Source organism: Staurois parvus, unplaced genomic scaffold (genome assembly GCF_062004578.1).
Source record: "Staurois parvus isolate SC_StPar_1 unplaced genomic scaffold, SC_StPar_1.0 ptg003335l, whole genome shotgun sequence".
NCBI lineage: Eukaryota > Metazoa > Chordata > Amphibia > Anura > Ranidae > Staurois > Staurois parvus.
The window spans coordinates 21,621-47,368 of NW_028321131.1; the positions used below are offsets into that span (position 1 = coordinate 21,621).

General features: G+C 43.9%; 1 long non-coding RNA gene across 3 annotated transcripts; it reads right to left on the reverse strand.

Moving 5' to 3' along the window:
- Positions 1-321: 321 nt before the first annotated feature.
- Positions 322-25,405, reverse strand: LOC149428306 (uncharacterized). Of its 3 annotated transcripts, XR_016310791.1 has the most exons (7): positions 22,643-25,405; positions 21,292-21,433; positions 19,644-19,743; positions 19,103-19,263; positions 13,306-13,429; positions 2,276-2,351; positions 322-565 (listed from the first exon to the last, which is right to left on the reverse strand). It is a non-coding gene; the product is annotated as an uncharacterized LOC149428306 (long non-coding RNA). The 3 variants fall into 3 exon arrangements; XR_016310790.1 differs by lacking the exon at positions 2,276-2,351 and having other exon boundaries at positions 22,643-25,378; XR_016310792.1 differs by lacking the exons at positions 2,276-2,351; positions 13,306-13,429 and having other exon boundaries at positions 22,643-25,375.
- Between the last annotated feature and the right edge of the window lie 343 nt (positions 25,406-25,748).

Consider the following 25,748-nt stretch of genomic DNA (forward strand, 5'->3'; position numbering starts at 1 on the left):
ACCTTAAGGGCAGACAGGAGCTGTGTCAGGATCCTTGCTGAAGAATGCTTGTGTACAGGCAGGGAGAGGGAGCCGGAGAGACAGTGAGCTGCAAGGGGCGGGGCGCACACACGCGATGTCATGTTGCTGTGAGGACCGCCCTGCTCAGCGGCAGATCTGTCATTGCAGGCTGGCGGTCCAGAAGGGAGCATTTTGGGGCCGTTCTCGGACTGTGGTCCGCCATTTAGTGACCGCTGGTTTAGATACTGAGCAAGTCTATTGTAGCTAACACGAATAGCATTTTGTTTGTTCACCACAAACTAGAAGAAAAACTACAGCAGCCAGTGGGAAAGGTCTAAATTTAATAAAATTAAACACTGCACACAGAAATCATGACTACGTACATGAAGGTGCACAGAGCAGCAATGCAGGATGGATGGATGGATGGATAGAATGAGTCTGTTGGCGACTTTTACTGCAGTGATCAGGAGGGAAGGAGGATGGGGATTCTGAGGTCATGGAGCTTCATCCCACTGGGCACAGCATTCATGGTTCCCAGGTAGTGACATGGAGTCTTGCGCTCCATCTGTTGGAAAAGAGAAGAAGAATGAACAAATTGAATTGACTGCAGGAGGACATGACACAAAAAAGAAGAGGATTGGAGCGGTTTGCCTTAAAAAAAAGTACAACCTTACATCACTTTAAATTTATCCTGTATGTTGATTAAAAAAAGAGAAAATCAATGTTTCCTGTAATCCCTCACCCTTTCCCAACAATTCCCCCCCTTCAACAAGCACCAGCATGACTTCACAAACACCACTCCTTCGGGGCTTTACTTTCATTTCCAACTGAACAGATTGGCTGAGGAGCAAAAACCAGGAAAGTATTTGCATTTGTGGAGGTTGGCATTATGGTGAACCTGTCGCTTTATCCTGAATGTGCAGATTAATTTAACCTTCATGCGTTTACTTTGCAAGGAAGAATGAAGGTTGAATTTTATCAAAGAGAACCTGTCACCCAAACACCATGGAGAGACCCATCCTGTGCACAGACCCAATACACAGCTTATTAGTATAAAATTATGGATGTACTACAAGCCACAATGTTAATGCTGCTCCCTGGGCAATTCACAGGCTGTATTTTATGAAATATTAGACCATCCTAAAAGCGTGGTCTTCCACGGGGCTAGGAAATGCACAGTTGAATAGGGACCCATCCATCTTTCAAAACAGCTCTTAAATTTACCCATATATTAGAAACAATGTGAAACCCCCCGGAAAAGCAATTGGCTGGAAAAAGACATTTGATATACCGTATTTTTTGCTCCATAAGATGCATTACCCCCCCAAAAAAAAAAAATGGAGAAAAATGTCTGTGCATCTTATGGAGCGAATATGGAGCAGCCGGTCTGGTATTCCTGCTGCCGCCGTGTCAGAATACCTGGCCGGCCACTCGGCTCTTCTCTGCAGCAGAGCCCTTACCTGTTCCTCGGTCCAGAGCTCTACAGTCTTCTCTCCCAGCACCGGCATCTTTAGTGTGGGCACCAGGCTGTGACAGCCGGGTGCCCACTGCGCATGCATGAGAAGTGTTGCTCTCTGTGAGTGGTCCAGCAGTCTTCTGGGACCTGTCAGTGTCCCAGAAGACGGGGAGGGAGGACAACTCAGTGCAAGTGGGAGTGGGTACCTGCTACCCCTCCCTCCCCAAAGGTCCGCAGTCTCTGCTCATCCCCTGTACTGTGTCACCAGTCTCTGCTCATCCCCTGTACTGTGTCACCAGTCTCTGCTCATCCCCTGTACTGTGTCAGCAGTCTTTGCTCATCCCCTGTACTGTGACCGCAGTCTCTGCTCATCCCCTGTACTGTGACCGCAGTCTCTGCTCATCCCCTGTACTGTGACCGCAGTCTCTGCTCATCCCCTGTACTGTGACCGCAGTCTCTGCTCATCCCCTGTACTGTGACCGCAGTCTCTGCTCATCCCCTGTACTGTGACCGCAGTCTCTGCTCATCCCCTGTACTGTGACCGCAGTCTCTGCTCATCCCCTCTACTGTGTTCGCAGTCTCTGGTCATCTCCTGTACTGTGTCTGCAGTCTCTGGTCATCTCCTGTAGTTTGTCCGCAGTCTCTGGTCATCTCCTGTACTATGTCCGCAGTCTCTGGTCATCTCCTGTAGTATGTCCGCAGTCTCTGGTCATCTCCTGTATTATGTCTGCAGTCCATTGGGTCAAAATATTTTTTTTCTTGTTTTCCTCCTCTAAAACCTAGGTGCATCTTATGGAGCAAAAAATACGGTATATCCACCTGTGTCTGTCTGGGTCTCTTCCCTGCCGAGTAACCACCAGCTTATCACTGACCATTCCTGCAAACTTCCAGGAATCTAAAAAAAAAAAACAAAAAAAAAAAACACTTAGCTTAACACTTAACACAAAAAACATAGCTGGTGTCAGTGAAAGGAATAGTCCATCACTGATGGGAGGAATAATACCTCATTGTTGGTCAGAGGGAGGAATACACCCTGTTCCAAATTATTATGCAAATTCTATTTAAGTGTCACAAAGATTAAATATTTTGTTTTTCAGTTTAACTCATGGATGGCATTGTGTGTCAGGGCTCTTTTGATCACTGAACACAATCTCGGACACCTGTGATAATTAGATTAGCAGGTGAGCCCAATTTAAGGAAACACTACTGAAGGAGGGCGTTCCACATTATTAAGCAGAGCACCGTTTTCAAGCAATATGGGGAAGAAAAAGGATCTCTCTGCTGCCAAAAAGAGTGAAATAGTTCAATGCCTTGGACAAGGTATCAAAACATTCGATATTTCACGAAAACTTAAGCGTGATCATCGCACTATTAAGAGATTTGTGGCTGATTCAGAGCACAGACGGGTTCGTGCAGATAAAGGCACATTGAGGAAGATTTCTGCCAGATCCATGCATCGGACCAAGAGAGCAGCTGCTAAAATACCATTACATAGCAGCAAACAGATATTTGAAGCTGCTTGTGCCTCTGGAGTCCCACGGACAACAAGGTGTAGAGTCCTCCAGAGTCTTGCAACTGTGCATAAACCTTCTATTCGGCCACCACTAACCAATGCTCACAAGCAGAAACAGCTGCATTGGGCAGAAAAATGCATGAAGACTAATTTTCAAACAGTCCTGTTCACTGATGAGTGTCGTGCAACCCTGGATGGTCCAAATGGATGGAGTAGTGGATGGTTGGTGGACGGCCACCCTGTTCCAACAAGGCTGCGACGTCAGCAAGGCGGTGGTGGAGTCATGTTTTGGGCCGGAATCATGGGAACAGAGCTAGTCGGCGCCTTTAGGGTCCCCGAAGGTGTAAAAATGACCTCTGCAAAGTATGTGGAGTTTATGACTGACCACTTTCTTCCCTGGTACAGAAGGAAGAACTATGCTTTCCGTAATAAAATCATCTTCATGCATGACAATGCACCATCTCATGCTGCAAAGAATACCTCTGCATCAATGGCTGCTATGGGGATAAAAGGAGAGAAAGTCATGGTGTGGCCTCCATCCTCCCCTGACCTCAATCCTATTGAGAACCTTTGGAGTTGGATCTGTGTTTAACAGATGAGGCTGAGCGCTCCTTACGTTGGACTCGCCAGAAGTGGTATTGCAAAGCTAACAAACCAGACTCTATGTTGGCCCGTAGATTGCGTTCTTTTGCGCAACACCCTAAACCGATATCTTTACGTACTCGTCACAATACCCTTACGAGCAACCCAGTAACGGTTTTAGAGGAGTTCCGGCACAGACTAGCTAAACTTTACTCTGATCCCACCCGGGCTGACCCTCAGTCTATTTCTGACTTCTTATCTAGTTTGTCATTACCTACTTTAACACCGGCCCATAAGGATCTGATGGATCGCAATATCCAAGTATCTGAAGTTTTGCAATGTATAGCGGAACTGAAAACAGGCAAACGCCCAGGTCCTGATGGATACACGGCACTATATTATAAGAAATTGGCTGATGTGCTCGCTCCCCACCTTGCCGCTATGTTTAATGCGGTGAAGGGAGGTTCAAATTTTTCCCCGGACTCTTTAACTGCTAATGTAGTTATGATCCCTAAACCGGACCGAGATCATTCTTCCTGGGCTAATTATAGGCCTATCTCTCTTACCAATATCGATATGAAGATTCTTACTAAGATTTTGGCTACTCGATTGAATTCCTCCCTTTCTCGTCTGATTAAAAAGGATCAGGTGGGATTTGTTCCCCATAGGCAGGCCGGAGATGCCATTAGACGTATTTTACAATTGCAACATTTGGCCCATACTCGTAAAATCGATATGATGCTCTTATCCTTGGACATCAACAAGGCTTTTGACACTTTATCCTGGCCGTATCTCCTGTCGGTCCTCCATCGTTTTGGCTTCGGTCCTTCCTTCTTGCGATGGATCTCTTCACTATATACATCCCCTCAAGCGAAGCTTAGATACTACGGATTTGAGTCTTCTACGTTCTCGGTTGCTAGAGGTACTAGGCAGGGCTGCCCGCTTTCCCCTTTACTTTTTATCTTAGCCCTGGAACCGTTGGCAGAAGCAATCCGTGTACATCCTGATATTAAGGGAATCGATGTGGCGGGCTCCCAACATAAATTATCGTTGTTTGCGGATGACATATTATTGTCAATCTCGAATCCGGGGATTACTTTGCCTAATTTACTAGCAGTTCTTGATTCTTTTGCCACCCTCTCAGGTTTACACGTCAATCCAGCTAAATCAAGAGCTATGTCAGTTACCCTCCCACCATCACTTCTGACTACTTTGAAGCAAACGTTCCCCTTCCAATGGCTTTCGGCCTTACCATATCTAGGAATTAAGCTTACCCCGACATATGATGGACTGTATCAGGCTAACTTTCCCACTGTTTTTCATGAGTTGACTGAGCTTTTGTCCTCTTGGTCCCATTTCCCGTTATCATGGTTTGGCAGAATTAATGCAATCCGTATGACCTACCTTCCTAAACTATTACACCTATTTCGTGTTCTGCCAGTTTCAGTACCTTCGCATATATTGCGTATACATCAGCGAAAACTTTTGTCCTTTATTTGGGGCTCCTCTCGACCTAGAATTAGCAAGCACATTTTATTTGCGCGGCGGAATGCGGGCGGGTTATCTGTTCCAAATCTCCAGTCCTATTATTTGTCGGCTAACATTGCCCCTTTAGCTCATATTCATGCTTCTCACCATTTCCCCCTGTGGGCTGTAGTAGATATGATGGACTCTCACCCGATACCGCTCCCCTCCTTGCCCTGGCTCCCTAATGCTCAGCGTCCATCTAATCTTAGCCCAACGCTGACACTTTCGCTTCGTCTTTGGGATTCTATAAAATACTCCGCTGGCCTTATCTCTCCTCATCTGCCTCTGCTACGTCTATTGCATAACCCATTATTCCCTCCGGGTAAGGATAACCCTAGACAGTTTGTCTGGTGGCAGACACATGGTTTTTATGATATTCATTCACTCCTATCCCCCACCAGAATAATTACCTTTGACACTTTGCGTTCTTCTTATAACATTCCCCTCCGAGAACATTTTGGTTATCTTCAACTTTGTCACTTTATTCATACTCTAATACGTACGCATCCAGGACCTTACCGTTTATCCCCTTTTGAAAGCCAGTGTAGACATAGACCTCATGCTCCAGGTCTGATCTCCCTGATTTATTCTTCCATTATGTCATATAGAACCCCTCCGGTTCGTTCCTACCATCAGCGTTGGCAGTCGGAATTAGGGGGAACCCTGGATCAACAAGACTGGCAGCTCATGACCCAAACATTATCTAAGTGTTCCAGGAATGTTATTATTCTTGAGAATGCCTACAAAATTCTATACCGATGGTATTATACGCCTGCCCGTCTAGCTAGTTTTATTCCTACCTATTCCCCGGTTTGTTTTCGGGGATGTCAGCAATTAGGTACCATGGCACATATCTGGTGGACTTGTCCTAAGGTAAGCAGGTTGTGGATTAGGGTGTATGCCCTCCTCCGCACTATTCTTCATACAGACATTAAGCGTAATCCATATGAAGCGCTTCTATTTAAACCACCAGAGGGCCTTCTCCGCTCTGAACGGCAACTGGCATCACATTTATTTATGGCAACTAAGTTGACGATTGCGAGGGCTTGGAAGACTCCTGTTCTTAGCTTTGAGGCTGTCAAAAACCGGATGAACTTCATAATGGTCAATGAAAAACTGACGGCCATATTATTGGATACCCATACAAAATTTCTGCAGATATGGCGTCCCTGGCTGGACGTAGCCCAGCCCTCGAGATTCGACCAGTCCCTTCTATCAATATGAGGATGGATTCTGCTGTGATCCCCCCGGGGCCCCTCCCTCTCCCCCCTTTTTTTTTTTTTTTTTTTTTTTGTTGTGTGTCTGTGTGTGTTGTCCATGTCTCTCTACTATTTGTCTTTTTCTACTCTTCTGTTTACTCTGCTCTTAAACATAATTTACGGATTGTACCTCCTGTTCTCTACGCTGCATTCGTAAGGCTATTTATGCAATCTAGATTTCTTTTTAAATTCTAGGTCATGAATATGTGCTGTTTTTTGATGCGGCCTTTTCTCGGGCCTTTCCTGTTTATTATAATGTTGATATAGCAATACTTCCCTTTGGAGTTTACATTATCATTGCCCACAAAGGTCTGTTGCCCGTTCTCTCCCAACCTCCCTCCCCATCCCCTCCCTCCGGGCACCTATGTAAACTTTTCCGATTTTGCCTTTATTGATGCATGCCTTGCACCAGCTTCCCTTCATTTATTGTACTATGTAAATGTTGGTCATTGAATTTTTGTTACGATTGTCTGTTCATCTTTGCTTATTTTTCAATAAAGCTTTTTGTAAAAGAGAACCTTTGGAGCATCCTCAAGCAAAAGATCTATGAGGGTGGGAGGCAGTTTACATCCAAACAGTAGCTCTGGGAGGCTATTCTGACATCTTGCAAACAAATTCAAGCAGAAACTGTCCAAAAACTCACAAGTTCAATGGATGCAAGACTTGTAAAGCTGCTATCAAATAAAGGGTCCCATGTTAAAATGTAACGTGACCTGTTAAAATGTTGTTAAAAGTTTGATTGAAATAGCTTTTGATTTCAGTAAATATGCTGCAAACACAAGAAACTACAATTTTCAGTTCTTTACAACCTATAAAGTGTTTTGAAACTTACTGTGCGGAATAATTTGGAACAGCGCATTGTAAGTGTTTTAGGTTTCAAAAAAATCCTGTTATCATTAGGAGGTTTGTTCAATCAAATTTGAATTGTACTCTTAATAGTTGATAACATGAGAATTATGCCGACTGTTATTTACATCAATTATTTAGGTAAATGAGAAAAATATCATTTGCATAATAATTTGGAAGTCCAAAGGGCTAGATAAAGGCAAGTAAAGGACTGGATATGGCCCTCGAGCAGCAGTTTGGAGACCACTGGTCTAGGGAGTAGTGATGGACGAATTGGAAAGCACTTAAATGTGTTCAACAATTCACAGGATAAAGTAATATTTGAGCAGGTAAAGACTTAACAACTGGGACTTCTAACCTGCCCAACTGACTGTAGGTTGGGAGATCAGGGCACACTCACTCAACATCATAAAGCAACTGGAAATGACAGGATTCTCCCAATTAAGTCTTCTTAAATGTAACCCATTGGAATTCTGCACCACAATCCTTTTGCAGGGTTTGAACACTGAAACACTGACAATCCCTGTTATTTCCCCACCCTCCCCAATAACTGGCCCTACAGCCACTGCTTATTTTTAGTCAGGAGCAAAATAGAAGTATCATCGCCCATGCCATGTATGAATGCGAATTCACCCTGCACTGCAATATGGTAAATGTCTGCAAGCAATATCCATCTGTACTATCGCCCATGCCATGTATGAATGCGAATTCACCCTGCACTGCTATATGGTAAATGTCTGCAAGCAATATCCATCTGTACTATCGCCCATGCCATGTATGAATGCGAATTCACCCTGCACTGCTATATGGTAATCTATACTGCTTTTAAAATCCACCTCTAACTGAAGCCGATTCATGGCTATCAATGTTCTTGGTAATTCTTACTGCTTCCCAAATCTTTACGGCTACGTTCACACTAGCTTTGTCAGCAGGCGTCAGACAGGCGTTTGGGAAGTGTTTTTAACGTTTCTCAAACACCTATGAATATTCTGCACATGGCAGCACACAGTGCTGTTCACACTGAAGCGTTGCGTCGCCGCAAAACTGACGCCTCATGTTGAGTCAGGAGGAGTTGAAACCTCCCATTCAAGTCTATGGTGACGCTCCTCAAACGCCTGGGCGTTTGTGGAGCATTAATACCATTAAACTTCATTATAGGTGTTTGTGGTGCGGTTTTAATGCTTGGTAAATGCCTCAAAAACGCTTCCCAAATGCCTGTCAAACACTATAGGAGCGTTTGGCAAGAGTTAGAGATAAGTCAAGTGTGAACGAGCTCTAACTCTGTCCATATTACTGTGGTGTTTATTTTGCTCTTATTGTCTTACCCAAATTTATGAGTTGATCCTAATCTTTACAACTCTGCCCTCCTGCAGTCTTTTTGTCCTCCTTTGGTGTGAGAAATTTGCCCTGCTAGCCATGTGTCTCTCCTATGCATTCCTCATTGATTAATTGGCAATACCCCCACCCAACTCAGTAAAAATTTAGACCTTCCTTAGGGGAGGCACAGCCAGAGGCAGCACAGCCATGGGTAGCATTGGCAACTATCATCTTGGATTAAGTATTGAGCATTGCACTTTGGCTCTGCACTTCAGCAAAACCACAGCAGACGACTTCAAATACTAAACAGACTACAGGTGACCTGTTTCCTCTTCCACTCTTTCATCTCTTACCCAGTCTGCTTCTTCATCTCACCACTCTGTAACATGCACTCCCTACTCCTCCTTCTCACAGTTGTATCCTCTCTCTTCAAACTCTCTCTCCTACACCCCTCTTCTCCACCCCACAACTCATATATATCACCCTCACTCCTACCTTCACCTTATTACTGTACTCATCAACTCCTGCTAATTCTGAACTCACATCCTAATAAAACCTCCAGGACACTGGGACCTGTCCCTCCATATAAGTCACACTCCCATATTACCTCTCTCACCCTTCTGCATCTCCTAACATCTGGGAGACATTTCCCAAATCCTGGGCCACCATCTTTCTCATTTGACCAACACACCTTATCCTCGAACTGCGGCCGCAATCCACACAATCTGGTTACTATTCCTCTTCTTTCTAGAACCAGCCTCCCCTTTTCCTGTGCCCTTTGGAATGTCTGCTCTGTCTGTAACAAACTCACTTCTGTCCATGACCTTTGAATCACTAACTCCTTTAACCTACTTGCAACTATGTAAGGGTGTGACGCATGGATGAATACTGACATCTAATGTTAAACTATATTGTGCCTGTAATATGCTCTTTGGTCAGTAGATGGCAGCAAAGTACAAGAATCGATTTTGTAGTGACTTTTGCTAAGACAAGATAAATGCTTATTTACCCTATAAAGTTTCATGAATACTAATTTAGGGGCCGAGTAGGACCCTCAGAAGGGTCATAGTGAACTGTAAATGCAGGTTTGAGGCTGCAATTAAGAAATGACTTACTGCATCACAAACTCTGAGGAGGAAGTGGAGTCTGGGTCTGGCTTTTGGATGCTGAGGACGTCTGGAGAATCTGTGTGGGGCCTGGAAGAGGATTTACGGCTCACAGTGGAATCTGGCAAGGGCACCTAAGGAAGATCCACAACGAGGCCAGGAAACAAGTGACTGTGTGGTCTGGTTCCGGAGTGGGTCAGGAGAAAACACCAAGAGCCTGGCAGGGAACCGTAAGTGCGGCTTTGCCGCAGCACATCGCACCACACGTGGTCAGTGACATTTTATATATACCAGAAAGTTACAAGAGACATACTCCACTTTCCTTTGGATTACAAATAGTATTGCGCAATACTTAGGGTGCACCCCAACGTTATATCTTGCTCAGGAACATTCAGGCGCAGCCAGGCTGCTTTCTGGACATTGGGGAAAAGTCCGCAAGTACGGGGTTAGTGTTAGACAGTATTATTCTTACTGTATGGTTATGCGCTGTTATCATTCTGTTTACGTATGCTCAACTACATGATCACTATAACTCTTCAGTAAACGTAATTGTGGCATCGTGTACCCTCTGAATCTGTGGGCCCAGCCCTCGGTTTTCCTTCAACTACAGAAACCTGGCTTCATGAATCTGACTTTCCCTCTCCTGCTGCCCTTTCCCATGGTGGTCTCCTCTGGACTCACTCTTACAGGTCTAGTGGATGGAAAGGAGGTGGAGTTGGAATCCTCCTATCCCCTCAAAGCACTTTTCAGGACCTCCCTCTCCTCATTTGAAGTTCACTGTATACGTCTATTCTCTCCAATTTCTTTAAGAATTGCTGTGATCTATCAGCCTCCTGAACCGGTATCACGCTTCCTTGTTGACTTCTCTGCCTGGCTGCCTTACTTTTTCTCTTCTCAAATTCCCACAATCATTCTTGGTGACTTAAACATCCCTGCTTATCTTAAAACTCCTGCTACCTCTAAACTTCTGAGCCTAACCACTTCTATTGACTAAAACAATGGACACATGCTTCTACTCACTCTAATGGGAACTGCCTCAACCTTGTATTCTCCTACCTATGCACTTGTCAGGGATGCGGGTGTGACCAGAAGTGTGTGGACTGACACAGGGAAACGCAGGCTTCAGATATGGTATAAATAAGACAATTTATTAAGACTAACAATACAAATATAAACGCAGTGCACCAAACACCAAGCTAACACAAATTCATACAACAAGGTAAAACAAACCCAAACTGATATAGATACACAGGTACATACACATATAGAGCACAACGTAGCCAGGCAGGCCGTGTCGATAACTATCGGGCAGGTAGGTACAGGAGGAGCAGGCGGAGAGTAGTCAGGTCACGAGCCGGGTACAGCAACTAACGGACAGGTAGGTACAGGGGGTCAGGCAGAGAATGGTCAGGGTCACAAGCCAGGGATCAAACAGGAGAAGTCAGCAGAAGTCAGGATTAGGCAGGGTCGGCAACAAGTCAGGCAGAAACAGGAACAGGAATGCAGGTTACAAGATACAGGGGCCCATGGAAAAACACACACCAAGGCACAGACTGCAGGTCTGGCCATCCCTTAAATACACCACCTGCAATCAGCCCCAGGTGATGGCTAATTGCCGAAGTGAACCTCTGGTTGTTGAGAGCACCCGCTGGCCAGCCCTGGTACTGCAGCCCACAAGGCAGGTGAGTCCCACCACTATTGGCAAGTCCATTCCTGACAGCACTCTTTGCAACCTCACCAACTTTTTTCCGATCTCTGATCACTCCGTTATTAGCCTCACTCTCTCCTTGGCTTCCAACTACCAGTTACCGGTAGAAACCTTCGTTATCTTAACCCTTCTCTTCTTTTTTTCGGCAACAGATTGTCTCTATGACAAAATCTCAGCCCTGTCCTGTCCCAACCTGGCCACTTCTGTCTACAACAGTTCACTGTCATCCACTGTGGACACATTGGCCCCCCTCACTACACACAGACCTAGGCCCTAACCGCTACAGCCCTGGCAAAAAGACAATACCAGATGCCTCAAAAAATGTAGCCATGCTCTTGAGCGTTTATGGCATACGACTAAGCCCCAGCAAGACTTCAATCAATATAAATCTGCCTTTCAAAAATACAATTCCTGTCTCCACACTGCCAAACAGACCTATTTTATCACTCTCATTAACACCCTCTCACGCAATCCCCATCAACTCTTTTCTCCATTTAACTCTACTTCATCCTTTACCTCCAGCCGCTAACTCACTCACTGCCCAGGAGATCGCTAATCACTTCAAAAATAAGATTGATACAATTAGTGACGAGATCTCTACTGTACAGATATCTCCCTCACCCTACACTCCTTGTCTACCTGCACAATCTATACTTCCCTTGGTTAACCCAGCTACTATAGAGGAGGTTGGTAAACGTTTCTAAAGCCTACCTAACCACCTGCCCCCTGGACCCTGTTCCCTTGCAAATACTTCGGTCATCCTCTGGCTCTATTCTTCACTCTTTAACTCGTATCGTCAGTCTCTCCCTTTCTACTGGCATCTTCCCCAACTCTCTAAAACATGTGCTAGTCGCCCCCATACTTAAAAAGGCCTCACTGAACCCCAGCAATCTTAGCAACCTAAGACCCATCTGCTTACTCCCTTTTGCCTCCAAACTCCTTGAATGTCTAGTCTACAACCAGCTGAGCTGCCACCTTATTGAGAATAACCTTCTCGTTCCCCTTCAGTCTGGATTTCACCCACAACACTCCACAGAAACTGCTCTCCTAAAACTCACAAACGACTTACTAACCGCGAAAACCAATGGTCACTATTCCGTACTCTTGCTCTAGGACCTCTGTGCTGCCTTTGACACAGTTGGCCACCCCCTCCTCCTCAAAAAAACTCTATTTACTTGGTCTTGGTGACTGTACTCTCCGTTGGTTCAAATCTTACCTATCTCACCGCACCTTCAGTGTCACTTACAACTATACTTTCTCCTCTCCTACTCCTCTCACTGTCGGGGTCCCCCAAGGTTCTGTCCTTGGACCTCTCCTAATCTCGATCTACACTTCTTCCTTGGGTCAGCTGATAGCTTCCCATGGTTTCCAATACCATGTCTATGCTGATGACACACAAATCTACCTCTCTACTCCTCAGCTCACCACCTCAATTCCCTCACGTTTTAACGATTTACTAACAGACATATCAGAGACAAATCAGACTGGATGTCACACCACTTCCTAAAACTCAACCTATCCAAAACCATTTCTCAGTCAGGATCAATAGCACCACTATCAACCCATCCCTGAATGCCAAAGTGCTAGGGGTAACCCTGGATTCTGAAATATCCTGTCAGGCCCACATCCAATCCCTGTCCAAATCATGCCGCCTCAACCTCCGCAACATCTCCAGAATACGCCCCTTATTAACAAAATGATGCCACAATGCTCCTAATTCACTCTCTGATTATCAGTACAATTTGCACTGTTGTCATTACAGTTACAAATTGTATTGTAACTGTAATGTCAACCTTCATTTTGTATAGCGCTGCGCAAACTGTTGGCACTATATAAATCCTGTATAATAATAATAATAATCAGAGAATCTGTCATTCAATAACATTTTGTTGGGGTGGTTACTGCACTAGCTATTGAGTCACAGAATAAATCCACAACACTTGCAGTCAGGACACCGGTACACCACGATCCAAACATATCAACAAACTTACCTTGAACACATCCTAGTTGTGGTCCAGCGTGAAAAGCACCAGCAAGTCAGACGTTCCCTTGGACAGATTCTTGGGGACGACAATTGCTCCAGAGAACTTTCTCTTTACAGTCATTCCGTTTTCACTTTGACAACAAAAATAAACATATTAGTTATCTGGAAGAGCATCAACCCCAGCACTGCCCTCATATTCTACCATGGACAGGAATACAATCAGTTTGATTTAAAATTCCAAACACTTGACTTCTTATGAACAGTTTTCATATTTCCATTGTCTTTAGGATGTATTTGGGTGCATTTATTTTACATTACAATTTAAAGAAGGATCGAAGTCTACACTCAGAAACCTGCAAGTTTAAAGGATAAGTTCACCTATTGTAAAAAAAAAAAAATAATAAATGCACGTGTTTTTTGCAAGCACCAAAAATGTGCATTTATTATTATTTTACATTGCATTCTGTAAAGTATTGCACCTGTGATCATCAGATTGTGGGTGCAATGCCAGGTTCCAGCAGGCTCACAATAAGCTGTCTGCCCGTACCTGGGCAGAAACGGGTGTGGAAATTTTTGAAAAAACTACTTGTTCAGGGACTAAATCGGTCTCCAGGTCTACTTGTCCTGACTAAAAAATAAATATATTTTAACCAAAACACTATTTAAATCTGAGGTGCTTTATGGACTGTCTGGGGCTTTTAAAAAAAAAAAAAAAAAAGGGACTTTATGGCGAATTAAACGTTTAATATTTTTAACATTGCACTCTATATCTCCTCCTCCCCTCCCTGCCTGTCTCCGGCACCGTACCCGGGGACTAGCAGGGAGGGAAGAGACCTTGCAGTGTAATGAGCACTGATTGGCTGCTCCTCAGAAAATGGGAGTGTTGGACTTATCCTTTATCACTTTCACTGCCAGAGCCATTTTTGCGTTTTTTGTGCACATTTAAAAAATCATTTAAGGCCTGATTACACAAAACTCTTAAACATTATATATTTTGTGAAAGCAGAGACCCTAGAAAATAAAATGGCAGCAGTTCCAATTTTATATGTCACATGATATTATCACAAAGATCTATGAAACTTAAAATTTCAGTAAAAAATCCACTTAATTTAATTTCAGGGCACAAAACGCAATAAATTATCAGATTTTCTTGTAAAATATAAAAGATGAGATTGCATCGAGTAAACAGATATCCAACATGTCAAACCTTAAATTTGAATGCACGCGTGAAAAAGGTCCCAAACTTCAGTTCCCTATATTTTCTATAGGTGACGCTTTTAAAGCTCCTTATAGGTCATCAGTTTAGCGTTACATAGGAGGACTGGTACTAGAATTATCGCTCTCATTCTGGTGTGCACGGCGATATAGAACATGTGTATCGCACTTGACGTTTTGATGTGTAGGCGCCCCAGCGCATGCTTTTACATTTGTGTGTGCGTACATATGTGGGGGTGAGAGGCATTATATGCTAGGGTGTAACTTACATTTTTAAGAAATACATTTTTTTTTTTTTTGTTAAATCACATAGGGGACAAAAAGTCCCCTATGTGATGATTTTGGGTGACAGATTCTCTATTTTGAGACATCCAGGATCTAAAAGACCCTGCATGCCTCCCCTGTGCTCCACCAAGATCAATAACACAAGCATCATTCCCTCCCCTCATGCCAGGGTACTAGGTGTAATCCTAGACTCCCATCTGTCCTTTCAGCCCCAAGTCCAGTCACTGTCCAAATCTTGTAGACTTCACCTCCACAACATCCCCAAGATACGCCCGTTCCTAACCTCAGAAACCACTAAGCAACTTATCCACTCCCTTGTTATATCTGGCCTTGACTATTGTAACTCCCTCCTCATTCGCCTACCTCATCACAGGCTATCCCCTCTTCAGTCTATCATGAATGCTGCTGCCAGACTCATCCACCTTACTAACGTTCTGTATCTGTCACCCCTCTCTGCCAATCCCTCCACTGGCTTAACGTTGCCCAACGGATAAAATTCAAAACATTAACAATAATGTATAAAGCCATTTATAACTTTGCCTCAAATGACATCACCAATCTTGTCTCTAAATATCACCCAAACCGTACTCCCTGCTCCTCACAAGACCTCCTACTCTCTAGCTCCCTTGTCTCCTCCTCCCATGCTCGTCTCCAGGACTTCTCCAGAGCTTCCCCATCCTCTGGAACTCTCTACCCCAATTTATCAGACTATCGCCTACTCTGCAAACCTATCTCTTCAGGGAAGCCTATCCTTCCCTCAACTAATACTGGAATCTTCTACTCTTCCAACCAGTTCATCCTCCAAAGTTACTACCTTTTGTACCACTAGCCCCTCCCTCCTAGATTGTAAGCTCCAAGGATAAGGCCCTCCTATCCCTCTTGTATTGAACTGTATTGTTGCTGTATTGTCTCCCGTTATATTGTAAAGTGCTGAGCAAACTGTTGGCACTATATAAATCCTGTATAATAATAATAATAATAATAATCACATTCTTTCCTGGCAGGGCCGGATTTAGTTTGTCTGGTCTGGGGGTGCAGTAAAAAAAAAAAAAAAAAAAGTCGGGGGCATAATGTTTACACACATTTTATCCAATCCTCTCTTAGCTCCCTACAACTCCATGTGGCTGTATTATGCCAGCGTTTTTCAATCTTCAGATCCAGCTGAGGAAAGCTGGGATTGAACAGAAAATAAGTCCAGCAGTGCATGTAGCACACCATTGCAATTGGTTGTCACGGTCAGGTTGTGCCTAGCAGTGGAAATGGCTTAAAGCAGGATGAAAAGAACCTGAGCCTAGTCCCAGTATACAGTACACTGTACACATATGGCACAGTCCTTGTACCCACAAAATGCTTCTAATTTATATGCCACAAGTGACAGTCTCACAGTAAGAACATAAACCTCAGGGCAAAGGAGTTAAAAAGAACCCTTCCTTTACATTTGCTTTTCTGCACCCAAAAAGGTATTGTTTTGCCTCACTGAGCATATCTTAAAGAACTTCATAACAGGTTGCCGACCAGCCACAGTACATATACTTTTTTTCTTTTGTTTAGAAAAAATTAGTCTTAGCCTTGCATTAATTTTACTAAAGCTCTTATTATTAGCGTTCGTATTAAAACTACAAAAATGACCACGGAGTGTGTAATTGTGGGAGAGTCTGCGCCTACACTGGGTACAATACTATCACTAAATTCTCTGAACACAGCGCACTAAGCTTTGCAGCAGCTGTAAAACAGTCCTGCTGCCACCCTGTTCTCCACAGAGGGGGAAGTTAAGGATATATACAGTATCTCACAGAAGTGAGTACACCCCTCACATTTCTGTAAATATTTGATTCTATCTTTTCATGTGACAACACTGAAGAAATGACACTTTTCTACAATGTGACGTAGTGAGTGTACAGCTTGTATAACATGTAAATCTGCTGTCCCTTCAGAATAACTCAACACACTGCCATTAATGTCTAAACCGCTGGCAACAAAAGTGAGTCCACCCCTAAATGACAAGGTCCAAATTGGGCCCAAAGTGTCAATACTTTGTGTGGACACCATTATTATCAAGCACTGCCTTAACCCTCTTGGGTATGGAGTTCACCAGAGCTTCACAGGTTGCCACTGGAGTCCTCTTCCACTCCTCCATGACGACATCACAAAGCTGGTGGATGTTAGAGATCTTGCGTTCCTCCACCTTCCGTTTGAGGATGCCCCACAGATGCTCAATAGGGTTTAGGTCTGGAGACATGCTTGGCCAGTCCATCACCTTTACCCTCAGCTTCTTTAGCAAGGCAGTGGTCGTCTTGGAGCGGTGTTTGGGGTCGGTATGTTGGAATACTGCCCTGCGGCCCAGACTCCAAAGGGAAGGGATCATGCTCTGCTTCAGTATATCACAGTACATGTTGGCATTCATGGTTCCCTCAATGAACTGTAGCTCCCCAGTACCGGCAGCACTCATGCAGCCCCAGACCATGACATTCCCACCACCATGCTTGACTGTAGGCAAGACACACTTGTCTTTGTACTCCTCACCTGGTTGCCTCCACACACGCTTGACACCACCTGAACCAAATCAGTTGATCTTGTTGTCATCAGACCACAGGACGTGGTTCCAATAATCCATGTCCTTAGTCTGCTTGTCTTCAGCAAACTGTTTGCAGACTTTCTTGTGCATCATCTTTAGAAGAGGCTTTCTTCTGGGACGACAGCCATGCAGACCAATTTGATGCAGTGTGTGGCGTATGGTCTGAGCACTGACTGGCTGACCCCCTTCCCATTCAACCTCTGCAGCAATGCTGGCAGCACTCATACATCTATTTCTCAAAGACAACATCTTGATATGACGCTGAGCACGTGCACTCAACCTCTTTGGTTGACCATGGCGAGGCCTGTTCGGAGTGGAATCTGTCCTGTTAAACCGCTGTATGGTCTTGGCCACCGTGCTGCAGCTCAGGTTCAGAGTCTTGGCAATCTTCTTATAGCCTAGACAATTGTTTGATAAAAAATTCCTCCTGCGCTGTAATGGACCCCAAACCCTACCTATCAGCTGCTTACACTCAAACTGATACCCAACCAGTGCAGAATAAATATTAAACAATAGTGCAGCGCTAATAAACTGAATCACTATAAATATTGCTACATGGGCTAAAAATGCCAAACACACCTACATGTGAAATAATGATATTGAAAACATGGAAAAAAAATTAAAAAATGAAAACATATGAAATGTGAAAAATATGACACATCTTAAAGTGACCAAATCATCTTAGTGCCCCACACAAGTGCCAGCAAATAATATTGGAATAAAGATAACAAACATAAATCACGTGATAGTGCCACTTCAAATCTCATAAATGTACAAACGCAGAAATATATAAGTCCAATATGAATAATTCAGTGATGCAACATACACATACACACGCAGCTGGAGTGGAAAAGTGTGTTGGCACTTACACGATTGAGCACCAATTGCACATTGCATGTGTATGTTGCATCACTGAATTATTCATATTGGACTTATATATTTATGCGTTTGTACATTTATGAGATTTGAAGTGGCACTATCACGTGATTTATGTTTGTAATCTTCTTATAGCCTAGGCCATATTTATGTGGAGCAACAATTCTTTTTTTCAGATCCTCAGAGTTCTTTGCCATGAGGTGCCATGTTGAACTTCCAGTGACCAGTATGAGAGAGTGGGAGCGATAACACCAAATGTAACACACCTGCTCCCCTTTCACACCTGAGACCTTGTAACACTAATGAGTCACATGACACTGGGGAGTGAAAATGGCTAATTGGACCTTGTCACTTAGGGGTGGACTCACTTTTGTTGCCAGCGATTTAGACATTAATGGCTGTGTGTTGAGTTATTTTGAGTGGACAGTACATTTACATGTTATACAAGCTGTACACTGACTACGTCACATTGTAGCAAAGTGTCATTTCTGCAGTGTTGTCACATGAAAAGATAGAATAAAATATTTACAAAAATGTGAGGGGTGTACTCACTTCTGGGAGATACTGTATTTGCCAACTAATTCAAGACCAAGAAAAATACAAGTGCCGCAGGACCAAAACAGCAGGGACGTTTACCGACATGAATAGAAGGACCTTCCACCAATGCGTTTTTTCTAATATACCTGCTCTATGTGCAGCACATTGGGGTGTATGGATTATGAATGGCACACCCTTACATTGTACAGCAGACCGCAATGCACTGCACTACAACCAACATATACCATTTTATTGTGGGTATTGAGCCTAAAACACTTTTTCCCCGCTCACACTCCCACTCAGAACAGTACGGCACCTATAGGACTGATGAGGTCACAGCTCCTCATGTTCCTCTGGTTGGGGAATCCCAGCGGGCTGCTGACAGGAGGCCGGAGTGTAGAATTCCATGAGGTATTCACAACGACTTGGCTCCGACGTGGACATGATGACTGTTTCTTTACCACAGAACAATTTCACCTGCAGAAGGGAGAAAAATGACGGCATTTGCATGTCTTAGTCTGATCAAACACCTCATCACGATTGCTACGGTGCAACATACAGGGGGAAACACGCCTCCTCACACGTTCCCAAAGATTCCGAGTACAATCCTTCCACGTGGCTGTATGTGTACAGATGCACTTTTATGGAGACTACAAAACTGCTATGTAGCTGTATTTATAAAGTGACTGCAATGCTGTTACATAGCTGTGCAGAGTAGGCATAAGATATATGGTGTATGTGACCTTCTAGGTGTCTCGTTATCCTGTAATGAAGCCATACCCTGCACTTTGGTCACAGCAGGCAATGCCCCGCAATCCAACATGTTATTCCCATCGGTCATCCCTAGTGACACTCACCAATGTGGACCGGTTGGGACCCTGCCAACAGCCTGTGCCCTGGTCGTACTTCATGGCACTACATCTGTCATTTTCTGGTCCGGCCCAGGTGTTCCAGATGCTGTGAATATGAAGTCATAACAAAAAAAGAAAAATCACATTTACTAGAAGGTGCTCAGGAGCCTATTTGCCCATTTCCTGTGAGTCCGGTTCACACCAATGCACTGAATGAAATGTTATTTTGTGAAATTTTATTAAAGGACAAGTTCACCTTTTGTAACGTTACGTGTTATACCCGTATTCAAGGTGTAACATGTAACAAGTTACTTTTGCAGCAGCAACAAGGCCCCCCCCAATCCTCATTGTGTCAGCATGCTGCTGATCTTCTCCCCACACCCACCATTTTAAATAAACACGGCCTTGCGGCGCTCCGTCCACCCAGCCGTGTCATCCATTCACAGAATTTTGTGAACGGGAAAACTACAAGTACCAACAGCTTTTGCAGCTGACGGCTTATAGTCCTCAACCACGGCACTGTTGAGTGCTCTAGGTAGTTCACTGCTCCTCCCAGTACGTGGTGATAGCAACACTGACATTCTGCAGGAGCCTAATATTGCACCCAGGTTGCACAAAAAAAATAAATAAAAAAAAAACATTTTTACCTTCAAAAACTTTCCTTTCTTTTCTTTTTTTTTTACAAAGAGCAGCTTATCCTTTGAAGTAAAACAAGTAAACGGTGTGATGCAAAATGTCGATGGTGTGAATGGATCCTACAAAGAGTGGGCTTGTGGATAGGAATTGTGTTCCAACACAATTGTGTTTTTTTTTTTACTTTAGGTACTTTCACATTTGTTTCTTACTCAAAACATGCATACAAATATCAATGCCATTGGACTCCATTGTTTTCACTTTTGTATAGAAGGCTTACTGCTGGCAGGTTTGGGGCATCCTCACAGTAGTAAAAATCATCATTTCTGAGCTTACAGAACCAGAAATAAACAAGTACTAACACGCATAAAATGACAACAAATGAAGAACATTTCCTTAAAGCACAGGAGAAAAGCTGCAGATTTGTGGCAACTACTGCACCGAAACACATTAAAACTCCAGCAGGTAAAAAAAAATAAACACCCCTAATAAGGCACCTTTCAAACCGTTTGGCTCCGATCAGCAGGGTATCTGCTCACAGATCGCAGTGGACTTTCCTCTGTGTGAAAGGAGCCTTAGCATTACTATTTTTGTGACCTGCAGGAGTAATAATGTTTCAGTGTGTGACCGGTCACATCCGTGCCCTTACAGTTTCTGTGGACACAGGCAGACCCGTCAGCTCTATGGGTGGCCAGGTGTAAATGGGCTCTCCTGTACCTCCCATCCAGTCAACAAAAATGAAAAATTACGCATTTCTTTTCTGTTTTTTTGCTTTCTGGACCTGGATGGCGGTAGGTGGATGTAAAGAGACACAAGCCCAATTACATCTGCCTGTCCATAGGGCTCCATGGACCTTCCAACCAGGTCTGCCTGAAAAACTGACAAGTGGACCTGATTGGAATGCTGGTGTGAAAGTAGCCTAACAATTACATCAGCACTTGCCCTATAATAGATCATACTCATCTGCAGCTTAGACCAAATTAGGGCTCATTCACAAAGAGAAAAAAACACAGTTATTTACCTGTTAACTATTTCCAGGAATCTTCCAGGACAGCTTCACATGAGAGATAGGCTCCTCCTACCAGGAAACACCTGATCCACTTTTTCCTAATAAATAGCCTCTCCACCCCTGAGATCCTCAGTGTAATAATATAACCGAAGGTCTAGGATAAAACACAAATATAACAGTAGGAATATCATATATCTAGTCCATTGTATGACAGAACACCAGCTTATAACTAGAAAAGCTACAATTTCTGGGGAAATTGTGTGAAGTGTTCTTGCCTCCACCAGTAGTCTATAACTGGAGTGGGCGGTGTAACTGGGTGGAGTGGGTTCCTATGGCAACTCACTCTACAGCAAGGCCAGAGAAGAGCGGTTAAAAAACTGCTCCAACTTGCTCACTTCACTGGCGGTTGGCCTCTTCAAAAGATTGTAGTTTAAAAATGATAAATCTGAAGAGCTTTATATTGTGAGAATCACAAGACCCAGCCCTACATTTTGTTGCATAGTATGTCTCTGAAATATTAAAAATGAAGGCACAGTCGCAGTTTAGAAATTGCCCTTCAAATTTGAGGTGGCTAGAGTGCAGTTTCAATGAATGTCAATGGGCGGCGTGAGTTGCAAACAAATGGTCATATTGTGAAGACTATCAGGACTATCGCCTAGCCGTGGACATTTTTAGTGGCAGCAGGGATAGCTGAACGTTTTGATATAAGATTTGTGTAGGTGGGCTTGAAAATGAGGGAGTGATGGCAGTTTACAAATCATGTCCTGATTTTTCAGCTCACACTCTAGCTTTTGTCAGCTCCCACTCTAGTTTTCAACATTCCGCCATTCATTCCTATGGGACCAATTTCACCACAAAAACGCTGATATTTCGTGAACCATTCGGCGAAACGTTCCACAAAGTAATAGCACACCAATCGGGAACAATCCGCACGTTTCGGTATATTACTGTCTATGTAGTGTAAAAACTGCGGGAGGAGTTAGGGTGGTAAATTTGGCAATAATAATAGGAATATATATGTGAGATAACAGTAAGTGGTTGCCATGCAAGAACACTTAATGACAGGATTCTCCCAATTAAGCCTTCCTAAATGTAACCCATTGGAATTATGCACCACAATCCTTTTGCAGCGGTTTAACACTGACACTGGTATTTCCCCACCCCCCACCGATAACTGGCCCTACAGCCACTGATTATTTTCAGCCAAGAGTAAAATGGAAGTTGATTCTAATCCAAGAATCTGTCATTCAATAACATTTTGTTGGGGTGGTTACTGCACTTGCTACTGAGTCACAGAACAAACCCAAAACACTTGCAGTCAGGACACCGGTACGCCACGATCCAAACACATCAACAAACTTACCTTGAACACATCCTAGTTGTGGTCCAGCGTGAACAGCACCAGCAAGTCAGACGTTCCCTTGGACAGATTCTTGGGGACGACAATTGCTCCAGAGAACTTTCTCTTTACAGTCATTCAGTTTGCACTTTGACAACAAAAATAAACATATCAGTTATTTGGAAGAGCATCAACCCCAGCACTGCCCACATATTCTACCATGGACAGGAATACAATCAGTTTGATTTGTAATTCTGAACACTTGACTTCTTATGAGCAGCTCTCATATTTCCGTTGTCTTTAGGGTGCATTTATTTTACATTACAATTTAAAGGAGGATTGAAGTCTACACTCAGAAACCTGCAAGTTTAACCACCTATCTACCGGGCACTTATACCCCCTTTGTGCCCCGGCCAATTTTCAGCGCTGTCTCACATTGAATGACAATTGCACAGTCATGCAACATTGTACACATATGACATTTTTATAATATTTTTCACACACAGAGATTTTTTTTTGTGGTATTTAATCGCAGTTGGGTGTTTTATTTTTGGCACTATAAACAAAAGAAGAGCAACATATGCAGCAATGATGGGCACTGATAGGCGGCGCTGATGGGCGACACGGACAACCAGCCCTGACTGCCGAAGCTGAATGGGTGGCATTGATGGACGGTACTGATGGGGGCCCTGCTGGGTGGTACTGAAGGGCACTGATCATCAGTGCCCTGATGATCATTGCCGATCTCCTCTGTGACAGCTGCCAGTTATCGGCAGTACTTTCTGCACGCTGTGACAGTGTGAGGAAAATGCTGCCGATAACAGACAACTGTATTTACACAGTGAACTGTTGTGTCATTGGACGCAGCTGATCATGTGGGAAAAGGCTGCTGTGATTGGCCTTTTACCTCATCATGTGATCAGCTGTCTCCGTAGGACACAGCGATCACGGAGATCGCCGGGTGCGTGCCCCTGATGGTGCGCGGGGGGCACATTCTGGGAGGACGTCATAAGACACCCTCCCAGAATTAGGTAACCGCGCTGTAGCCGTCATTTGGCTATATCACGGTTACCAAGTGGTTAAAGGATAAGCTCACCTTTTGTAAAAAAAAAATAAAAAATTAAAAATGCACGTTTTTTTTTTTTGCAGCCAACAAAAATGTGCATTTACTATTTTTGTACATTACATTCTGTAAAGTATTGCACCTGTGATCAGCAGATTGTGGGTGCAATGCCCGGATCCTGCAGACCCACAATAAGCTGTCTGCCCGTACTCCCATATGTCAGAAAGTTCCTACACTGCAGGAAGAATCAATGAACTACAAGAGTGCTCATCAGTGTCCTCGCAGCTCATTGAGAACTACAACCTGTCAGCCACAATGGCTGACAATACTTGTAGTCCGTTCATTCAAGGAAACTGAATGAATGACGTGGACATGTGGGTGGAGCCCTGAAGGGCCACACTGTTTTTAAATTGTGACAGCGGGTGAGGGAAGAAGCCCACTGTCATGGAGAGGAGCGCTGGTGGCGGGAGGTTGGGGAATAGGAGCATGGTAAGTGTTACACCCCAAATATGGGTGACATGCTCCGAAAGGTGCTTAGATCCTTTCATTTCTACATTGTTTTTGTTCAACCAGAGTGGCTCCAGGCAGAAAAGTACAACCTGAAGATGAACTGCTGAAAAACAATCTGGAATACATAGAACAGAGACATTTTACTTGCCAAAAGATTCTTTATTTCTGTCTGTCCAGTTCTGAGAATTTCAAAGCTCTGTCACACTGCACAGCTCTGTCTAGCAGGGCAGTAGACCTGATTTTAATCTGCTGCAGTAACTTACAGTTCTTGCTCCTCCCTCAGTCTGAATGGATAGTGAAAGAAGCAGTAGACTGATGAGCTCACACCCGTCACTCTGCTCTCTCCTCCTAACCGCATGCCCCTTACACGAGTATTGCAGCAGAACTGATTCACTTCTTGTGCTGCGGCTTCTCTCTGGTCAAATCTGAACTCTGCTGTACAGGGATTTTAAGAGTCAAATATCAAGTCAAAGTGTAGGCACTTGCATCATTCAATGTAATAATTATATATAAGCAGTAGACGAGCACATAAATGCTGCATTCTAGTCCATGGGGCGTCATTTTAAATGACTCATTCAGGGCAGAGAAATATTTTTTAAAAATGTGAGAGCCCATAAAGCTGCCCGTACATTTCACCTCCCACAAACCTATATGGATCAGGCCATATGAGCAGAGATGCAGTATGGATCCTTTTTATGCAGGATCTTTCAGCTAGCAAGATCCTGTAAAAATGTCGGCAGCCGTCAAAGGACAAGTTCACCTTTCGTAACGTTAAACCCAAACTCAGGGTGTAAAATGTAATATGTTGTTATGATCAGACTGGGCCCTGTGGGGGATCTTCTCCCCTCTCGCTGTCAAATTTTTAAAACCGTGGCCGTGTAGGGCTCCGCCCACACAGTCACCTGTGGATGAGAGACTACAAGTCCCAAGAGCCTTAGCGGCTGTCAGCTTTAGTCCTCAATAAACTACTACTGTGCTGTGAAGTGCCGTGGTAGTTCATTCATTTTTCCTGTCAGTATATCTGTTGGCTCGTACATCCCTTTACGTGTAAGAAGATATACTAACAGATCTGCAGGAGACCCGCATGGCGCTGGCACAATGGTCTACGGGCTCCTGCAGACAGAAATAAGAAATGCACATTTATTTTACCTGCAAAAAAAAAAAAAGTGCAATAATTATTGTTTTTTAAAAGGTGAACTCATCCTTTAAAGGATACAGTCACCTTTTGTAACGTTACACCCATATTCAGGGTTACAATCACACCAGCCCCTGCACCCCCCCCCCCCCCCCATCACCGTTGTATCTGCTAATGGGGGATCTTCTCCCCCCTGCTAGCTGTCAAAATGTAAAATAAAAACTGCTATGCGGGGCTCCGGCAGCGTCACTCATTCACAGTATTCTGTGAATGGGAAAACTACAAGTCCCAGCAGCCTTTCCAGTTGTCAGTTTGTGGTTTTCAACCAACTATCACGCCAGTCCACAGCACCATGGTAGTTCATTGAGCCTTCCTGTCAGTAAGTATCTGCTTGCCCATACGGGATGTACAAGCAAGCAGAT